This window comes from Stegodyphus dumicola, chromosome 5 (assembly GCF_044657685.1).
Source record: "Stegodyphus dumicola isolate Sdum_Otavi_A_Nest chromosome 5, ASM4465768v1".
NCBI classification, from domain to species: Eukaryota; Metazoa; Arthropoda; class Arachnida; order Araneae; family Eresidae; genus Stegodyphus; species Stegodyphus dumicola.
The window spans coordinates 165251394-165274152 of NC_140772.1; the positions used below are offsets into that span (position 1 = coordinate 165251394).

At 35.1% G+C, this 22759-nt stretch overlaps 1 protein-coding gene across 4 annotated transcripts in view; it reads right to left on the reverse strand.

The window, feature by feature from the left end:
• Positions 1 to 22759, reverse strand: part of LOC118204028 (uncharacterized) — a 53547-nt gene that overhangs the window by 15414 nt on the left and 15374 nt on the right. Inside the window, exons 2-3 of one of the 4 annotated variants that reach the window (XR_015041330.1) lie at positions 13997 to 14142; positions 10635 to 11335 (exon numbers count right to left, since the gene is read on the reverse strand). The exons of 1 other annotated variant lie outside the window; for it this stretch is intronic. The gene's annotated coding sequence lies outside the window, so the exon portion shown is untranslated. Of the gene's footprint in view, positions 1 to 10556; positions 11336 to 13996; positions 14143 to 22759 lie in introns of those variants that run through there. 2 more of the 4 variants (XR_015041331.1, XR_015041332.1) reach the window with 2 other exon arrangements.

Genomic DNA, 22759 nt, shown 5'->3' on the forward strand with positions numbered 1-22759 from the left:
GCTGACTGCATGAGAATTTGCATAGATGCATAGATTTTTTCATGTGCAACGCAAATACCAGTCAATTTTCTTAGATTCATCCGCGAAAACATCTCTTAAAGAACCAGTTAATAATTCAAATAATCTTAATCTTACATAGCCCCTGTAGTCGCAATTTTCTCATTTGTCCTGAAATCTCAAAATTTTTAGGACTCCTGTTTAAATTGATCCTCAATCTTAAGCATTATTTTTCAAGGCATAAATTTTCTTCTTGCAGGTGTTTTTGATGGAAGGCCTACAAAACTCTCTCATTATAACTTTTTTACCGCATTCTCCAATATTTTATCTTAATTGAACTTTTTTATATTTAAATATAAGGTAGTTTAAATATATTATTAGTTTCATTTAATGTTATTCATCATAATAGACTTAGCATAATATTTAGACACAAAAGGGGCTAAACATTATTTAGTTATGGAATATAATTGAATTCTTACTTCCTTCTACGAAGTAAGGGAAGTACGGCAATCGCGAAAAATTTTGATTATCAGATTTCAACGGAAATATCTATTCTGATCATTTCCGAATCCATTTTCACAATGTTTTGCGTGACGCCTGTACATATGGACAGAATATAGGACTCTTTATTCCAAAGCGGATTGTAAAATTGATTCAAAATGTACTTTTTCGTGAAGTCTGTAGATACGTACGTATGTCTCTCGCATAACTCAAAAACGAATAGCCAGCCATAGAACTCTGAAATTTTTAATATGAGACTGCTATAATATCTAGTTACATTCATTTTTTATTCCAATCCTAGCAGTACCAAAATACCAAAAGTGCGTATGTATATATATAAATGTATGTATTATATATATATATATATATTACCCTCAATGGTACTTTTCCGTTTTGCCGGCGCAGGCGATAAAGTCGCCAATAATGGTGCAACTGATTCCAAACGAAATATCCTCCCTGGTAACCTTTATACCTCATTTTCAAAACAAATCGCAGCCATTTCTTATCAGATTGATTGCTTCTTTCAATACTGGCATAAAATTACATAGAATTTTTACTTAGATAGTTCAATTTTATGCCCTAAGGACATTCGTGGTAATTAAATTAATTAGGATGCAATCACACCGCTCACCCGAAAGCGAAAATATAGAAAAGTCAAGAGTTAAATTCATCAATTCTAATAAGAATGCACTAGCGAAGTAAAGCACTGCGGTCTTGGATAATTTCTGAGTAAGCTATTCGTACGAATTGAAATAATTCTTGCATTTACACTTGTATTCCTAATTAAGATTTAACTTGAAATTAATGTAGATAATATCCGAGAGAATTAGATTTTTGTAACGTAGTTTACGCGAGATGAGATCACTAGGGGTCACGTAATATGAACCGGCGAATCAGGATGTTGACCATGAAAGCTAGTACATTCTTAAATCAATGCCTTTTTACAGATAAGGTCTTTATTGGTTTTTTACAAAATTTTAAACGATATTAAAATGGTTAGGCCTTCAAAATAAAAAAATCATTATAACCAACATTTAACATTTTTTATGTGTATACTGTATGTTGTCGCCAATAAAGTCTGCTTGGCGAGATTTGCGCCGGCGAAACGGAAAAGTACCATATATATAATACATACACACCTTCCTTACTTGGCTTAAAATCTTTACCCGAGCTGTATTATCGCAATCGTTGGTCGTAGTCATATACTTCCAATCACGAAAGTGCTTTGAATAACGAAAATATTCATGTTTTGTCCCAAATTAAAATCAAAATAGTAATTTTGGATAACTAGCGAAATGAAACTTTTTAATGCGGTCTTCCGGTTCCTTTACTTATATTTGCGAAAGTTTCATGCTCACTGTAAAAAAATAAAAATACGGAAAGTTTGGCTGTGCAACAAAAATTGACCAGGATATTATTTTCAAAACTTCCAGTTTTTGATGCTCAAAATTTTTGTCATTTTCAACTCGACTTTCAACAAATCCCGGATACGATTAGTTAAGTTAGAATGACTCGAGGGAATAAGTTTGAATGAAGTGCAGAAAAAAATTAAATAATTTTATAGGCCGCGCAAGGAAGTTATGTGCTATCCACATCAGAATTTTCTCACTAAATATTTGAAAGTTTCCCATTTCCTAGTACCTATTTGTGTCACTGCATGAGAAAAACAACGTAATCTTCATAGAGAACATGACCGCTAGCATTGGAACTCAAGTCAAACTTGAAGTATTCAGCAAAGATGAAATTTGATCGCTGGTGAGCCCCTTTCAAAGAAACGAAAAAATTACCTTTGTAATATAATTTCTCATTTATAGTACCTATTGTAATTTGTTTCAAACACACTGGTAGTTATTAATTTAGAAGTCTACCAACAAAAAATCAGCGTTATGTTTTCAAATTTTCATAGGACTAGTTTCAATGGTTTTACCGAACCATCATCCTTAGCTGCAAAAGTGCAATTGAACGAGATAAGATATAGTAATAAGATAAGAAAGACTGACAAAGAAAGCCTGTTGTTGTTTGACTTTTAAATTAATGCTTGTTCGGCGTGTTATTGTGCCTTAACACTGTTAGTTAATTTTCCTCTTTTTGACCTTAATTATCCACCAGTGGCTGAATGGACAAGATAGCTGACATAGCAGGCTGATTGTGGCCCCTGGGTCAATTCTTGGCAAACAGGCGGGCATGCGTTATCATAGCTTATCCCGGATAAGATGTGAATAGTATACAGATTTGTCATAGAAAGGCACTCTTCTTAGATTGGTTTGGTCTATTTAATTATAATAAAGCACTCACGAGGAGGGCCTTCGTGAATTACTTTCTAAAGGAAACTGGCGACCCACCAGATCCGAGCGGTAAATTCAATGAACCTTGGTAGTTCGTTCCGGGGCTCAACTCCCGGCGAACGGGCTGGCTGCATGGGCGTTTTTATGGTTTTTCCCCCATGTACCTAGGTACGAGCCATTTTCCCTTAGAAAGACCTCCACGGGACATGCCTCCCTTTCCGTGTAGTGCCTAAGTGCGGAGCACATAATATGTAACATGTAAAAAAGAGAAATTGGCTCGTATCGACATGACAAAGGCGAAACCATGAAAAAGCCCATGCAGCCAGCCCGTTCGCCGGAATTCGAACCCCGGACGGAACTACCGGTGTTCAGAGACTTTACCGCTCGTCCAATAGTGAGCTTGGCAGTCCTCTTAAGGCGAATAGTTTTTGTGGCCTTTGCCATAATAAATTAACCAATGATATCTTAATCTTCATCTTTAGTTCTTTTATCTGCTTTAATTTAAATTTTCAGCTGGCATTTAAGAATCCCAGTAACCGGAAATCTTCCGTGTAGATTCATTAATCTTTGTGACTATCATGTACATCGCTTTATCTTATTTCAGTGAAAATATTTACAATGTTTTATTTTGGAAATATGAATAATAACTTTAAATAACTAAGTAATAAAGAGGGATTTCAAAAACGATTCAGTAAATACGATATATAGCTTTATAAGCCAGTAGATACTATCGTACCAGTATGCGTATGGATTTTCCCCTACAACATTTAAATAGTTTATGTCTTTTGCATTGATGCAGGTTTTAACTATAAACCAGATCAAAAATTCAGGAGAGTTAGATAAAATCCAAACTTATTAAAATGAGTCGAATAGTCAGAGAACCAAAAAAAAAAAGCAACAGTTGAAAATTCTTTTTACATTTAGTAATGCAGTGAAAAATATTTATATGAAAAATAATTACAATAAGAGCAAATTCTTATAAATATTTTATCAAATTCTTATAAATATTTTATTAATATGTATGTAATGACCTTACGGATGAATAAAGCACCGTAAGGAAAACGAAACAAACATTTATTAAAAATTAACGTTCAAAGAATAATGGTAAAAAAATTAATGTTCAAAGAATAATGGTAAACTCGGAGCACTACCTCGATCCTACAGCATACACTGGTGTGCAAAAATTAAGGACGAGACGATTTTTTCAATATAACTTTGTACAAAAGCTTTCCAAATCAACACATTTAATACCGCAAGATCCCCAATACGTAAGGACATAAGTAATGTAAGCAACACTTAATAAAAGAGAAACATTTAATAAAAGAGAAATCAAAGGTATAAAAAGAAGCTTTATTGAAAAAGTAGCATGGAGCGCAATGCGACTGAAGGCCGAAACATCCCTGTGATGGGTGTCCAGCAAGAAACATCCGGTCTTTTATAGGGGATACGATCTCCCCTGACTGCTAGGCAGGTTTCACAGCGTCTGCCGATGCTGAGAATGAGGGTGTCAATGAGTTGAGGCATTGCTGCCCATTCGTCTTACGGCGCCAATCGAAGCTCCGGAATCGTTACTGGTGGTAAGGTACGAGCTGCCAAGCGTCTGCCTAGAAAATCCCATACATGCTCGATGGGATTGAGATCCGGAGATCGTGCCGGCCAATCCATATGTTCAATATCCTCACTTTCTAAGAGCTGTTCGTCAGCTACTGTGCGATGACATGGTGCATTGTCGTCCATGAAAAGGAACTGCGGACCCATAGCGCCTCTAAAAACACGAACATATGGAAGAAGAATCGTTACAATAACGGGTCCCGTTGACTGAACCTGCGTTGAAGATGTGAAGGTCCGTGCGACTACCAAGCATGATGCCTCCCCAAACGAGAACACCGCCACCTCCATACCTGTCCCTTTCAATGATGTTCGAGGGATGAGTGCGGCTTCCCCGCTCTCTCCAGATGAGTATGCGATGAGAATCGCTACTCAGACTGAATCTGCTCTCATCTGTAAAGAGTACTCGTTCCCATTCATTGTCTCTCCAATTCCGGTGTTCCCGGCACCACAGAGAACGCCTTCTCCGATGGGCAGGCGTTAGAGGTACACACCGTACAGGGCGTCGTGCAAACAGACCACCACCGTGCAGTCTTCTGGCCACGGTAAAACGCGATATCGGTCGTCTAGTCGCCTGTGTCGTGCGTCTAGCGATTTCTCCCGCAGTCTGCCGCCTGTTTCTTCTGGGCTGTAAGGCAATAACCGGTCATCTGAGGCTGTGGTTCCTCGTGGACGACCACTACTAAACCCCCGGATAGCTGTTCCTGTAGTTTGAAATTGTCTCCAAAGTCGTGAAACGATGCTGTGAGCAATTCCGAACTCTGCAGCCACACTTGTCACACTGCGGCCTTCCTCCAACTTCCCAATGATTCGACCTCGGGTAAAAGCATCCAGATGTCGTCTAACAGATTGATTATTCGCCATTTCTCGCTGAGACAGCAACTCGGTGTGATTTTAACTGCTATACGGCGTGCAATCTCTTTGCCAGAAATACTGATCTTACACCGACATGCTTTATACTACTCAGACACTCCCCCATTACGTCTACCTGCATATCTGCGCATGTGCTACCGTACATCACCTTACTTAATCTCCTGATTGGTCTTTCTGTCCGCTTTGCCTCTTCGTTCAGCTGATACGCTAATTTTTCGACTTCGTCCTTAATTTTTGCACACCAGTGTAGTTAATCTACCACCTGCCTCGTCTGAGGCTAACTTGCAACTGTCGTCTCTCTCACTTGCTGGGCTCTGCCAGGCAGCTGATTGGCTCACCGCAGCCAGATACATGACATCCCCCGGTAATATTGTGCTACGCCAAAGCGAAGCAGAATCTGAAAACTGAACCAGCAAATACAAACGTAAATTGTATACTCCACATACCGATGCTTAATTCAAAATATATGAACATGTATACATGACGTAATAACATACTTTGAAATCAGTGCAATAAACATTCATCTCACAACAAATGAACAGACGACTTGATACAATACCGGAGTTCTGTAATAAAACATATATGCAATACTATTTCAAAACACGATATTATAATGCAATATTAAATGGAAACCAGTAATTTGTTTTTCAAAACATATGGAAAGTAGCTCTCGTACAATTCCGGAACAAAAGAAAGTAACTAATGCAAAGTTTTAAAACATTAGTTCATACTTAGTTCACACCTATTTCCTTCACCAACTAGTCTTGAAAGACCATCTGCATTTTTTAATTGTGCACCAGGGCAATGAGAAATATGAATATTATAACGCTGAAGTGCCATTGCCCATCTCTGTAATTTGGCAGAATGCGGTGCCGACTTATGCAAGTATAATAATGGATCATGGTCTGTGATCAGCTCGATATTTGATCCAAACACCCAACACTCGAACTTTTTTAATGACCACACAACGGCATAAGCCTCGCGTTCAATAGTTGACCAGTTCTGCTGAGCTTTCGAAAGTTTTTGACTAGCAAAGCTGATAGGATGCAAACTGCCTTTGCTGTCTCGTTGTGACAAGCAAGCACCAACACCATATGAACTAGCATCACACTGTATGGTGTAAGGTTTCCCTGGTTCTGGAGTGTACAGTTTTGGTGCTTCACACAGTCGACGTTTCAGTTCTTGAAATGCTGATTCCTCAACAGCAGACTATGGAATTATCTCAGGAATTTTCTTTTTCGTAAGCTCCGTCAATGGGCGAGCTATTTCTGCATAATTCTTTATGTAATCACGATAATAGTTGAATAAGCCTAATGCACTCTTTAGAGCAGTCTTTGTTTTAGGACTTTTTAAATTTCAATGGCTTGTAATTTTTCAGGATCAGGTTGATGTCTTCCAGCTCCTATTATATGTCCTAAATACTTTATCTCCGAACGTTCAAAAACACATTTCTTTACGTTCACCGTAAATCTGAGATCACTTAATGTAGTTAGCACAGCATCTAAATGTTTGAGATGAGAATTTCAATCTGGTGAAAAGATAGCAATATCATCAATATATGCTTTGCAAAAATCACTATGTTTTCTTAAGGCATCATTCATCACTCGCTGAAAAGTAGAAGCTGCATTTTTTAATCCAAATGGCATCGCCTTCCAACGATATTGGGAACGATGTGTCTTGAATGATGTTAAATCACGACTTTCTTCTTCTAAAGGTATTTTCCCAGTAACCTTTCAAGACATCTAAACAAGTGATAATACTCGCGTGTCCAATTTTATTGATTAGATCAGTCACATTCTCCATTGGAAAATCAACAGGCTTGGTTACTTGATTCAATAATCTGAAAACAATACATAAACGCATACTTCCATCCTTCTTGGCAACACATACGACTGGATATGCTATTTCAGCTTCACTTGGCTCAATAAGACCCAAGCTCTCTAATTCCTCAATCTGTTTATCTACTTCAGGTTTCAAAGATTCTGGGATTTTATAGATATATGGCTTTTTTCTTTCAGCTCCAGGTAACAACCGAATTCTATGTTCACCAACGCTGGCTATTTGGATCGCACCAGAAAATAACGCGATGTGCTTGAGTAAGAGCTTGTGCAATTCCTTTTGTTTGCTACCCTCTAAATGACTAATATCCACCTCGATATCCCTTCTAGTTGCTACGCTATCTCCTTTATTTGGATTTGCATGAATTTCCCCAAACTCAGAATCATCGTCAAATATCACTCCCAGTTTGTGCTCGAACATAAAATTTTCTTATTTTCTTTACATGAACATGCCGCACACTCCCATCGGGTAATTTAACTTTATAAGAATCAGGATTTACTCTTTCAACAATTTCACCTGGATCTGTCCACCTAGCATATAGCTTGTTGCTAGAGTCTGGTATAAGTAAATATACTAGGTCACTATTTGTAAATTCTTTCAAACTTTTGCGACGGTTAAAATAATATGCATAAACTTCTTGTTTTTCTGCGGCAGATAAAGAAGCGAGCTCAGATGCTTTCTCTAAATTTATCTTTAATTCTTATAGATAACCAACTGCTGAATTACTCAGATTAAGTGGTAATGGTATTTCACCGGACCATGATGATTTTAACACAGCTAAGGGACCTCTAGTTTCACGACCGTACATAAGTATAAATGGAGATACACCTGTAGTGCAATTTGGAAAAGTAAATAAGGTATGTGCTTGTCCCAATTAACAGGATCTGTGCGAATTACATGATGTAACATTTGTTTAAATACCCGATTCCATTTTTCCACTGAGCCGTTTGATGCTGGGTAACCAGGTGTCGAAAAACAAGGATGAGTTCCTAACCTTTTTTTCGAATTCTTGAGTTAATTGTGAGGTAAAATTAGTGCCTTGATCACTACAAATTATTTCTGGAATACCGGTTCTCATAAAAATATCTAAAAGAGCCTCACAAGTAGCTTTAGCGGAAAGACTTTTTAAAGGTATGACTTCTGGCCATTTTGAATAATTATCTATCAAACACAAACAATATTTATGTTTCCTTCTTGAAGGCGGTGAAATTTCACCAATAATATCTATATTTACTGTATGAAAGGGATATGGCGCGCGAACAATAGGAGTAATCGGAATTTTATCCAATTGTCTTTCCGGACTTTTTAATTGACATCTTTCGCATGTTCTACAGCAATTTTCTACATCTTTGGATATGTTCGGCCAATAAAATGAAAGCTTAATTCTTTCTTTAGTTACATAATACATAAATGATTTCCGAATACATAAATGCATAATAAATACATAAATGATTTCCGAATATGGAATCATGAGCTAATTGAAGGACTTTATTTCTATAATTCTCGGGCAAAACTAACTGTTGTATGTTTTCCCCACATTTTTCTTTATGAAACAATAATTCGTCCTGTAAAAAGAAATTATTCTTCCCTAATTCTGCGTCCTTAAAAGAATTTATTAATGTTTCGCAGTTTCTCTGATCGACCTTAAATTTATTCGATTCCGAATAACTGTTTAGTCTTTCATCATTCTGATTCGCAACTGAGCTATACAAAAGATTTACATTTGACAGTTCAACGGCGCCAACTTTAGGGTGTTTTTGTTTATGAGTTTCCGGTTTCGTCTTGGGGTAGACTATTGATTCATTCTCGTCTTCAAATATGCAATCCCATACATCTGGTGTAATTAAACATTGAACATTGAGCTTATCTGTTAACGCAAAAAGAGCTTCTACGCGCGAATATAGACAACTATTTGGTTTTTTTTTTTTTTTTGTAATGAATGAGAATAGTTGCTAACGTTGCCTCTATGACGTCGCCAAATGCAGAACATGGAATGATTTTACCCTTGCTTTCTATTTTTTAATCAGGAATTAATGTAGTGTTCAAAATTGGTATTTCCGTAACTGAATCTTTTATAGCTTCTACTTGCTTCCCTGCAATGTAAATAGTAATCTTTTCCAAGAAATAAAAATTAAGTTTTCCGTCGGAACACTCGTGTTTTTGTAAATGTTTAGAATTTACATTTGTAACAACCGTATTGTCCTTCGGTTTACTTGAAGTGTTAACTTTCGGTTTGACCGGGAAATTATCGTTCTGTTTATTGGACCTATCAAATTTATTCAGCCTGTTCGGGCAATCCTTAGCCAAATGTAAACTGCTACTACACACATAATATTCTTGCGGTTTAAACGAATGTTTCTGTTCATTTACCACTGAATCTTTTCTTAGCGCTGGTGGATTATATTTAGAGTTTTTGTTCACGAAAATTAATGCGTTTTTCACCTCTTATGTCATCAAAAGATTTACTTTTTGTGATGAAATAAGTGTCGCATTCCTTCGCTAGTTCTAAAAGTAGCCAACTTTCACCTTGTCGAACTGCAACATGGCACGCTAAATCACTATCCAACGTTTGAAAACGTTTGTCAGAAATTATTAACTTAATTAAAGACTCAAAATCATTGACGTTTCTACTTTTAAATAATAGATCCAACATGATCTTAAACGAGAGGCGAACTGCAAATGAGTTTCTCCCGTCAACCTTTGAGCTTGGTGAAACTTTTCTAAACATATAATTGGCGATGGTTCATATTCCTTAAGGATTAAAGATTTAATTTTTTCATAATCTTTCAAATCATCTTTAATATATACTAGAATATTAGAAGATTTATCACCTATCAGTTTAAGTAAAATTTCAGACTTTAACTCATTTGGTATGTTCTTATGCTTAAAAGCCCTTTCTATGGAATCAAAAAATAAGCTCCATGCTTCACCTTTTTAGGTACAGAAATCGATAATGCCCGTACAGCTTTCAAAAGCTTATCTAATGAAAGTGTATTTTCTACGTTGCTACCAGATTCGTTGCTACTTTCGATTTGCATCAAACGCAATTTCACAATTCCTTCTGACTCTTTCCTTTCTTCAACCGTAGTATTAAGAAATTCATTAACAAAATCTTTATCTTTCAAATATTCTTTAGAACTTTCTATCTACAACTTTAAAGCGTATCTTTTAATTCTACAACTTTTAAACTAGAATCGGCTTCTTCACAGAGTTCCTTCAACACCGAAATCAAATCACTTTTAACTACTCCCTTAAACATATTTAGAAGAAATTTTCCTTAAAGTTACAACAAAAATTTCTCACCTTTTCTCAAAATCCAGTCACCTTCGTTCGCTCTGGTTCTCGAAAAAGAGCGTGATGTAATGACCTTACGGATGAATAAGGCATCATAAGGAAAGCGAAACAAACATTTATTAAAAATTAACGTTCAAAGAATAATGGTAAACTCGGAGCACTACCTCGCTCTTACAACATAGTTATTCTACCAACTGCCTCCCCTGAGGCTAACATGCAACTGTCGTCTCTCTCACTTGCTGGGCTCTGCCAGGCAGCTGATTGGCTCACCGCAGCCAGATACATGACAATGTGAATTAATTTTTGCGTTTTTATTCTGTTCTACATCGTATTTTTATAAAAATCTTTATTTCATTTTAACATCGATAATTTTTAAGAATGTCTGGATAGATCAGAACTCATCTGCAGTAATTTCTGACACTCTTCTGAAACATTTAATGTTGACAGGTCACCATAACATGGTGTTTCCTAAGCAATGAAACTTAATTACGAGCTTAATCTGTTAGAAGCAGTAACTCAAAGAAACATTCAAAGTAAAATATTTTTAGCTTTCTCAAGTCAATACTGAAACTATTTAATGCAAGTGTACGTAAGTTTCAATAACACATGAATATCATGTAGTAACACAAAAACATCAGGCAATCTATTAACCTGTCTTATGTACATACGATTAGGTAGATTCCAGCCAACGAACAAATTGTTAGAGGAATTATAAACCAGTCGTAACTCTTGAAAAAAATCAGAATTTTCGCTGTAATCACCTCGCCAAGTGCGATATAGATTATAGCCACATATCAAGCCGTTAATTATACATCCAGCTCCTAAAGATTTGGTAAACAAAGGCTGCAAAAGTCTAAATATCTTGTGGAATTCAGTCATTGTCTTCAGGTAGAGAACTAAGTTGAAGGATTGCCGAAAACTCTTTTCGTTTATGTAATCTGAAAAAAAATTTCACTTTTGATAAATCAAGAAATATTAACCGAATTCACCGAATTACAGAAGACACCGAGTTATGTTACAGAAACCACAGACATCGCTGAACAGGGAATTAAAAATTTAGGAAAATAACGTAACTGATACAATATTAGTATTGTGTATTTTTGAAAATATACATATATAATCTAGTACAGATATATTTTACATAACAAGGTTATATAATATTGGAAAGTTCAGAATGTATCACGTTTTCATTTCGACATTTATGTTCGTTAGTCAAGATTTATAATGCCAAATCGTTAGATTTCTATCAGTAGAGTAAAAGAATTACTATAAATTTCGTTAACATTTCACCTGTATATATCAGGCATATTAATTTAAATTTAAATAAAGTATTCACTGGTGCTTATTCAATTCGACATGGGTTTATTTCAATACTTTTTCATATGTGTTTTGCTTTTAATAAGAACAAAATGGTTTTGTAAAACTATTGTTAAGTGTACTTTAAAACCACGTAAATAATTTATAACAGATAAATTAAAGATACGAAAATTTCACTTTATGTTAAAATTATTTTATATTAGGTAATTGATATACATCATTTCAAATTAGTTTGAAAGAAATTACAAATTTAAAAAATTTACACTTAAAAGAGTATAGCTGTTACATGAATGTGTTAACGTTAGGTACACGTTACTCATCAATTTTTCAGCAAATACAATCGTAACCAACTACAATGCTGTTGAAAGTAATTCGCGTAAAATTTTAGTTATCTAGAAATCCATTTACAAAAGTATCATTGTGTTATATGTCTTGAGCCAAAGAAATGGTTAAAGCAGTAAATCACATCTAGTTATATATTCAACGAATTCTATTTTCAGCAGTTGAATAGGATATTCATTTTGGCATGGAATTTTTGTCTTTGTTTCTTATGACTAAATATGGGCCAATTTTCCTACACCGGTGAATGTCGACATTCACCATGTCATGTCGGTGTCATGTTGACCTAATGGTGAATGTTGAACATATAAGAATATTATATTTCCTTCTCCGTAATTCATTCGCGAAAAAACGCCTGCCAATATATTCTTCCATACATAGTATGTTACCGTGAAAGACCGAAATTAGAGAATGTCAACATTCACCAAATACATCGGTGAAAGATCGAATATTTCTTTACATTCTTGAACATTCGGACCCTCACCGGTGTATATTGACAATCACAGATATGCTCTGGTGTAGGTCGAAAAGAGAGGAGTATATGTACACGCTGCCATTCCAAAAGGAAGTGTTCTACAAATAAATGCAGTTGTAAAAGCAAGGGCCTCTCGTGCAATTCAAAGTGTCATAATAGTTTAAGTTGTTGCAATAAATAAGATTTGAATCACATAATTTGGCAAGTTGATAACTTCTATTATTTTCCTTTCTCATTTTGAATGTACTGTGTGTTTCAAGTTCTTATTCTGAGTCAAGTGCGTTTTTTCGCGAATGAATTACGGAGAAGGAAATATAATATTCTTATATGTTCAACATTCACCATTAGGTCAACATGACACCGACATGACATGGTGAATGTCGACATTCACCGGTGTAAGTCAAAAATAAGAGTATTTGGAAAATATTTCGGACATTCACCGGTGAAAGTCGACATTCTCCAGATTTCGGTAACATACACATGATGTATCCATTATAATCACGTAATCTATTCTCTACTTTTACTAATCTCTTACTGGATAATAAATAATTAGGAAATGTAACTGCGAAACATTAATGGCTGATTACATGCGGCGTTGAAATAAAATATTTCGAGGAAGAACGCTTTATTTCCGGTTATATGGTATTGTTTACTTTCCGTTCTAACTCAATTAAGATTTCTCTACTGCACTTATTTTCAACTGTCATCAACACTGCCATAGAGCAACCACTGGAATCAAATTCACACGCAACACACCGTGCTTTAATGTTACGGAACTTTAGATTTTATTCCCGCTGATATACCTTATATTACATTATAATTCTCGTGTCTGAGCAAAATCGCTTGCATCAAATATTAAATCTGAAAGAAATCTGTAAAACTACTTAAAAGTCTCTACTTGTTTCTTTTCTAATGGATTTAAAATGAGTTTGTTTTTTCAAAAGGACACCAGTAGACGTAAAATGAAAAGAAATGGTAGATTTTCCGCAAACTTTGGTATGTGTAACTATTTCTCATAAAGAAATAGGTTTGTTTTTAATAAATTTGCAAAGTTCATTACACTTACGAAACATTTCTCATCCAACATTCTTTTTTTTTCAATGTATGGCTTTGTTCTCAATCACTATGAGTTGGTATCTTTAATTGCAGGCTTACATTTATTTCCCTGAGGTTCGAATCCCATGAACGGGTTTTCTGCATGGGCGTTTTCGTGATTTTACCCATGTGTGACGTGTATGCGAGTTAGCTTCCCTTACGAAACCCTCCACGAGGGCATCTCTCCTTTCTGGAAGATAGCCTTCGGGTGCTTTGCCATAAACAGGTAAACTAAACCAAATTTATTTCCTAAAATCTAGAAAAATTAGAATATGGTACTAGAATATGGCAAAGCACAGGAGGATCATAGAGCTAAACTAAAGGTTTAGAAATCTAAATAAAAGTATTTATTAATATTCATAGTGATACTTACCACCAAAACAATTAGTGAAGATACTATTTTACACTGAGAAAAACTGATTAGAGTTTTTTCTTATCTTTTCTTTTCAATCTAGGAATTTTGTGCTCAAGATTCAACTCGTGCTCGTTTGATCACAAAATATCCAACCTTCGAAACCCCTAATTGGAGAAGAGACTGATTTAAGTATCAAGTTCCGAAGACAGAAGAATTGTAATAGATTTGTCTTATCAGTGTTACAGATAGTATCCGCATATTTTTTAATTAATTTCCTTGATGTGTTTTAATGATACAGATAGAAGAAATTAATCATACAGATCGAGAGGTGCCCTTCTTTATTGAGCCTGATATTTTGAATAGCATAATCTTGATCATGCAAAAGACTTCTAGTTTGGAGCTTTTTTAAAAACGAAAGGCAAGATTAATGAGGGCATGAGGGTGTGTGCAATAGTAATAACTATGCTGTTATTTACAGTTTATTATGCCCGAGCAATAAAGTCGCTGAACCCTGGTAATTCTCCTCGGGTTCAAATCCTAGAAAATGGGCGTTTTAATGGTTTTTCCTGTGTGTAAAATGGACAATAGTTAGCTTTGCTTTAAAAGGCCTCCACGAAGGCATCCCTTTCCTTAGTCAGGTAATAGCCGTCACGTGATAAAAACCAACCAAACATTTACGAAAACGAATAATTATAACTATTTTACATAACATAATACTTTAAGTTTTGAAAAAAGTGGTAAAAGATTGCGGTAATGGTGGAATGAATTTTTTGGAGTTAATTTCAACTAACTACCTTTAAATGTTATACTGAAAATGCTACATATCCAATCAAGTAACATATTTTTAGTAACAGACACTTCCATAGATTAGCTAATAATCCATTTAAATGACATTTTGTTTGTAATAAGAGTAAAAATATTTTATGCAAAGTTTCCTAACAGTGTGGTACTAAAAATTTCTAAAATCAATTGCTGCCTATGCTAACTAATGGTTCATTAAACTAAGAGCTAGCTATAAAAAAGTTTAATAGAATATATTCTAAGATTTTTTTACGACATAGAGGAAAATAAATGCTATATCAGGAAATTCACTTTCCCACCAACGAAAATAAAACATTTCTTACCTGCGGGTTGAATATCAAATTACGCTTACTTAGTGTGAAAGGAAAATTATAAAACGCGCAGTGCTCTTACGACCACGATTATGATTAAAAAAAGAAACAAATTCCAAGAGTTGTGAAGAATAAAATTTTTCATAATAATATTAAATTAAAAAGGAAAAGTAATTTATTTAGCATATAAAAATTATTTAGGAATGCACTTTTGGTATATTAATCGTCTCTAATTTATTAAAAAATATTGTGGTTGTAATAATTATTTGAAAGTAAATCAAAATTTTCAGTTCGAAATACTTGTATACAGAGTGCATAGAAATTTCAGGAACAGGGGACAGAAATAAATAGATTGTGCAAAGGAATTGAATGAAGCGTTGAGATGATACAGGGCGTTGTTGAATGGGAGATACACAGCTTTTTTGCTGGCTTGAATTGTTATTCTTCGTGCGGGTTTCGGGTGGTATGCAGGTTTACCCGAAAGTGGAACTCCCCGAAACGCATTTTAGCTATAGCGCTGCAGATGGAAACAGAGCATCTGCTCATATGTGGTACATGGGAATAGTTCGTTGCAACAACTGCCCTGTTTCAGCCGAAGCTCCGTACATAAAATTCCTTGATAAAATCAGCTCGATTTCATGTCCTCTATCTACCTTTGCATTTTTGCTGCATATTTTCAACGAGCCCTATATATATATATGAAATAATTTAGAAACTTACTGTGCCTTTGTACCTGGCACTTGATTCATATAGAGCTTGATCCAATCGTGGCAGCATGAATACATCTTATTCTTGAAAAAATGTTTTTGATACAGACACGGCTAAACTGTATAAAAAGCGTGCTGTTAATTGAAAAGTTACACTAATACCTTCTAATTGTTAATATCTGAAAAACAGCAGTGGAGAATAAGCTTGCTTGAGATAGAAGCATGTAAGGTGGTGCGACGTTTCTCAGTTGAAAACACGGTTTCGAATGATTTAAGTTTGTTTGAGCTTCATTCTGACTGGCTAATTTTAAATTTCAGTTGAAAAATTTGCAATTATGACTGAAACCTAATGCAAGTATCTGTGCATTTAAGAATCACATAATTATGTGAAGATTTATTTTCTAGTCAGTACTAATTTAAATTAAGCTTGTTTATTGTGTTTTCGGCATGTAATATCTTTGAAACTTCTAACAATTTTATATGGATACAGTGTTTTAACATTTGCTTAATTGAGACTGGAAGGTGAACAAATATGTTGCGAGCACAGATTTCGACACAGTAATTCACGCTACTATTGATTTTTGATGTAAAGTATATTTGTGATAATATGCATGACTTATATATCTTAAAAACTATAATCAATTTTGTACTGTTCTAAACTAGAAATTTCTACATTATGCAATTTTTGCAACACACTAAATATAACAGCTTCCATACTAAAAAAACTTCTTTCCTCAAGTATGCAATGTGGGCAAGTGTTCTCTAATTCCCGTAATTGCGGAGAGGTTCACTCGATTTTTATTAAAGTGCCATGTCTTTCATATCATATAACGTTTTCAAATATCTCAAACTATGGGCCGGAAAGCAACTATTATATAGTTAATGGGCCTTTCATTAAATGGATATAACAATATCGCACAACTTACGTTTAATAAGATCTCATATCTATAATGCAAATAACTTATTTTTAATTGACGGAGGAGTTTTAGTGAACAAGATTGATATGCTACCAACAACATCATAAAAACACACTCAAGGTTTTATGAAGGTAACATCAAGGTTTTAATTCTTTACATATCCCATACTACCTAAAAACCAACTGAAAAGAGAATTGACCATTAGTTGAATAAACCAAGTTGAGTAATTATTGACCAGTAACTAAAGCACTAAAACATTATATTGTTAAAATATTTGGAACGTATTTTCCAAAAAACGTAGGAATTTCTATAAAACATAATGCTAAGAGATGCTCTTTCCACCCCATTCACACTTGTCTGTGTCACTAAATCTATATTTATATAGATCGTAAGACCTCGTCCCGTTAGTCTTCACATAACAGTGACACTGGCAATTCAGGGCAGTAGTTACTTTTGGAAGAAGCGTTTATGTCGGTCTTCTCGTAAACGCGATGTAATAGCATACCTGCCATTAGGCTGTAACTCGCTTAGTGTGAGAGAATGGGAAAAGAAGTGCGATTATGCGTTGTTATGTCGAGCATTGGCAGCATCTTTTGTTATCTCATCTGCTGTCTAACTACCGGTGTATATGAAGGAACGTATAGCTGATTGGTTTGGTTTATTAAGATTATGGTAAAGTACACTAGGGCTATCTGCCTAAGGGGAGGGATGCCTTCGTGGAGGACTTCCTAAGGGAAACTGGCTTGTACACACGTTGCACGTGGAGAAAACCACGTAAACGCTCACGCAGCCAGCCCGTTCGCGGGATTCGAACCTCGGACCGAACTAACAGTGTTCAGCGACTTTACCGCTCGGCCGCTGGTGGGCGGAATCTAGCTAAAGTAAGGTTTTTAAGCAGTGGCATTTTCAAAGGTATGTGTCGAACCATTGGAGTTTTGATGTACATGCCAGCTAGTGATGCAAAACTGGAAGTAAAATCTGCATAAATTGCACGTCATTAATGTGTGGTATTTAGCGCATTCTATACGTGTAATTAAGGCACACAATCTCTTCGCTTCCAACCATAGGTCTTCACTTCCAACCGTAAGCGAAACTGGACCCTAAAGACGACAGAAGCCCTAACTTCTCATTTCCCTTTTGAATCCACTCTTACATATGCCAATGTAATGTATTTGTACAATGGTACAGATCTTTTCTTGCACATCATCGCACAGCGAATAGTAAAACTTGTTTACAGCGTATATCTCATAATCAATATCATAAAATGTCTGTCGCCATAATGATGATGCTTGGTGCACTCTGATGTTTTTGGTATTCTTTAGTCATGACTACTTTTGTTATACGGACTTCGCGTTCTTACACCAAGTTCAGTCGGGGTTATCTTGTTAATACCCGTGGTGCAGCAATAGTAGATATAATTTTAAAGACAAGGAAAATTATCAAAAACGGGTGCTTTTACATGCACACAAAGTTTCGTCTTACGCAGCATCTAAGCCTGCTGCTCCATATAGACGCGGCCTACCAGTGGCCGAGCGGTAAAGTCGCTGAACACTGTTAGTTCGGTCCGAGGTTCGAATCCCGCAAAGGGCTGGCTGCATGGGCGTTTTCGTGGTTTTCCCCATGTGTAACGTGTATACGAGCCAGTTTCCCTTAGAAAGTCCTCCACGAAGGCATCCCTCCCCTTAGGCAGATAGCCCTCGTGTGCTTTGCCATAATTAAATACACCACACCCATATAGACGCACTATACAGAATTAGTCCTCTATGAGGGCACAATACCACATTTTCGGAACAGATGTGTGTGTGTGTGTGTGTGTGTGTGTGTGTGTGTGTGTGTGATTATGGCAAAGCCTCGAGGGCTATCTGCCTAAGGGGAGGGATGCCTTCGTGGAGGACTTTCTAAGGGAAACTGGCTCGTATACACGTTACACATGAGGAAAACCACGAAAACGCCCATGCAGCCAGCCCGTTCGCGGGATTCGAACCTCGGACCGAACTACCAGTGTTCAGCGACTTTACCGGAACAGATGATATTCCCCATTTCAGAGATGTGGTATGATGTCGGGATAAAGAGGGATCAAAAATAGATATATATTCTGTAGAACTCTTTAATCTTCCAAAAAAACTATACCAAGAAATCCTCTGGTGTCTGAAATCTGAAAATAAACAATTATCTTAAGTTTCGCTAAACTGAGAAAAATTCGCAACATCATATTAAGCTTTTACAAAACAAGAGCATTTTTGAATGGTATTTGACTTCATTCCTAAATCTCAGCTACATTCACGGAAAACTATAAGCATAAGAATATATGAACTTCTAGAACTTTTTATATATAATCTTTACCAATTGATTCAATTTACAGAGAATGTTAATTTAAGAAACTTAGAATTAATATTTGTATCATTTTCGCTCTTTCAGCTGGCGTTTCATTACTTTACTTCCTGATTATTGATGTTCGCAAAGGAAAGCACCGACAGTTCAGCATTATCGAATAACATAATTTAATTGCTGGACTTGTTGACTAATCGATTATGACAAAGCAAGCGAGAGATGCCTTCAGAAAGGATATTTTAAGTGTAATAGGTTCGTATTCTCGTTCATCCTAGATAAAAAAATGACCGCATAATCTTTGCGTAGGGAACAAATAGCTGTATTAAATGGTATTAACCGCTCAGCCACTGGTGGACATCTGATGGTATGAAAGCAGTTTTATCTGCAAGAATAAAACATCTAAAAATACATAGTCATATCCTTATCTCAATTTATTTCCATGAAATAATTTTAATAGTTGAAATTTGGTTAAATATCATTTCAACATTTTTCGAAACATTTCTCTGAATACAGTTGGATAGATCAAGTTTCAACGCAAGGAAAATTCGATTGCAATTTTTAATACTTTATGATGAATTTAATGTTTCACAAATTTTGAGAAATGAGATATTCCAATCCTAAAAACTCAATCTCGAAAAAGGTCGGAGATTCGAAAACTAATTTAGCGTCTTTTTTTCTTCATTCGAATCCTAACTTCAAGGATCGTTAAAACTTTTAATTGAAAAATTTATAAGATTCTTCAAGTCCAAAATTCCTTTAGTCTAATTTTCTGAAGAGCATTTTGCCTTCCGCGTAGAGTTTTGTTTGTGTTAATATTTGAAAAATCATAACTTTCACATGTGTTTTGATTTAAAAAGATTGAGAAAATATTTTTAAAAGTTGAAATGTCACTCAAGCACCTTATTGTCGAACTATAGCGAGAAAATGAACCTCATTCTAGAATTTGAACTCTGCATTTCATTAGTACCTTTTAACAAATAAAACTATTATAAATGTAAATTATATTTAATAATTAAACTGTAATTTTAAAAATAATTATTTTTCTTAAAATCTGGGTTTTACTAGGTGCTGACTTTATTAAAATTTTATATTAATTTTGCTTTAAACTCTTTAATGGAAGGAAACATTCTTACTACAGTGATGTCTTAGGAAGAGAATTTCGTTAATTCTTTAAAATTAATTAGATTTAACTAATAAATAATTTTAAGTAGCATGTTTAAAATTTTTACAATTGCAAGATTTGGTTTTATAGTTTAAAAGTTTCCTTGGTTTATCTATTGCTACGTAATTAGACGTTTACCCGTGATTTTTTAATAACTGGTTTCTTTAAATATCTGTTCATACTTCTTAGGAAAATATTTTATATTTATAAATTAAATTGAATATTTTATAATTAATTACCCTGGATATCAAAATTCCCGGATGCGACTCAACTAACTGATTATACAAGTTTCAGTCACATTGTAATTTAATTCTTAGTCTACAGGTCAAAAGTACTTTTGTCTCATGTACGAACTAGTACGAGAATCCGTTAACGGATTGACTAGACAAGTATTTTCCTGTGCATGTGTGGTTTTATCCGTAGGTAAAGTAAATAGATATATAATATAGATATAATAAATCCCATAGAAAATCCCCCATAAAGCATCGCTCCTCTTAGTCCGTTCTTTATTCATTTGAATACGCGTAGCCGTTAGGTGCTTTTACATGCTCAAATAAATTAATATATTTATGTTCTTTAATCTTTGTATTAAAATAATATGAATGATATTGTGATGTAGGAAAAGAATTTATATCCTTAAATACCTTCATAACATGTCAATAAACGGTAGCCCTTTTACATTTTCGATGGATAGTTTCTTTTTATTCAATCGAATACGGTCAAGTTTGCCGGTCGCTATCTAAAGACGTGAATGAAAGATGCTTCCGTGGAGGATTTTCTAAAGAAATTTGGTTCGTATTCACGTTACATTTCTGCTGACATTATTAAAAAACAATGTAGCTGATTCTATCATCAGATGCCTTGAAATTTCTTAGTTGGTACACTAAATACGGCAAAACAGGAAAAAGCATACGTCCTAAGGAAAACGATGCATTCCGGGAGGTTTTTAAATGAAACCGACTCCTAGTTACGCTACACATAGTTTCGATATCTTAACCCTTTGCACTCGAGAGGTGACTCTCGCTTATGGTGGGATTTGGTGCCGCAACTCGAGAGATGATTCTCACTCACTATCTGATTTCATGCCGCAGCTCGAGAGTTGACTCTCGCTCACCACTTGGTTTGATACGGAAACTCGATGCCCGGCAATAACTGTTTACGTTTAGTTTCTTCGAAGCGAGTTCCTATGCTCTTTCTGTATAATCTTATGAAGTGTAAAATGATACCCTTTTAAATGGAGAAATCTTGTCTATCACAAAGTCAGTTTTCAGAGAAATGAAGCCGGAAAAAGGCATCAAATGACATATTATTGTAATACTTGTCCCGAGAAACTGGGCATGCATCTTGGAAACTGTTACATGAAATATCATATACACAGAAATTACAGAGACTTATGTTTAAGAAATTATGTTTATAAATGTGTAAAGATATATAAAACGTTAAAGTATGAAATTTTTATGCATTAACTTGTGTGTGTAATGATTTTAAATTGCTGGCAAGAAATGCGTCAGAAAGTTGCAAAACGTCTCGAGTTGCTCGTGCGCCGCGCGAAAAAAGCCCCGAGTGCAAAGGATTAATGTCTAAGAAGAGACGCCTACATTATTTCTGACCATCCGCCATTAGAATGTGCATGAGAATAAGTTTAGATAAACATTTGAAGTAAGATTCCTTAAAATTAGTTTTGAAAATACTGGTGAGAACTGTGAGAGAAGGAATAGTAAACATTTCTACCAAATTTTTGCCAAATATAAAACATTTTGATAAGTAATCTGAAATAAGAGGAATTCCCAATTTTACTGATATTTTGTCACTAAATTAAACTTATTCATAATACATCAAAAAGTCTGCCTTTTAAGCAGAATTTAACAATATCAGACTGTTAATATAGGTTCATTGCGTTCATAATTTTGTAAAGTAAATGCATTAAAATTATTCCTTAATGAATAAAGTAAACACGACTTGTTGAGAGAAGTAAAAAGCACTTTGTATAGAAATCCTTTCCTTGTGCAATCCACATATTTGACATATATATATACAGTATAGGAAAAATGCGTAAAAATTTCAAAGTATTGTAAATTATAGTTCTGGTACTTCTAATATGATAGCGGCCTCAGCGAAAAATAGATGTTCACGCATTGTACCTTTAGCTAGAAATACGTAGTTACAGATATACGTAAGCAATTCATTTAGTGTCAAACTCAGTACCTCAAGCGGGTCATATAGTCATAATTTTACGATATTGCGGGCAAGACAAACAAAAGCCATTTTGATATTTAATGAAATATTTAAAAAGCGAGTCAGTACATAAAATTTTAACCAATACTGCAGTTTTTCAAAACAAAGGAACATAAGAGAATTTTGGTAGTTGATAGATAACTGTGGTGTCTTTCCCGATACCCTGCCTATATTTTCCTGCAACTAGTTTTCAGATGTCTCGCTAAATGCTGCTTGCACTCTCGACCATCATTTCGGACGGCATTCCTTTGGCTTCTGACAATCTCTTATCAGAAGTCAAAGGATTGCCTGCTAACTTAAATTTCATTGGGGATGTG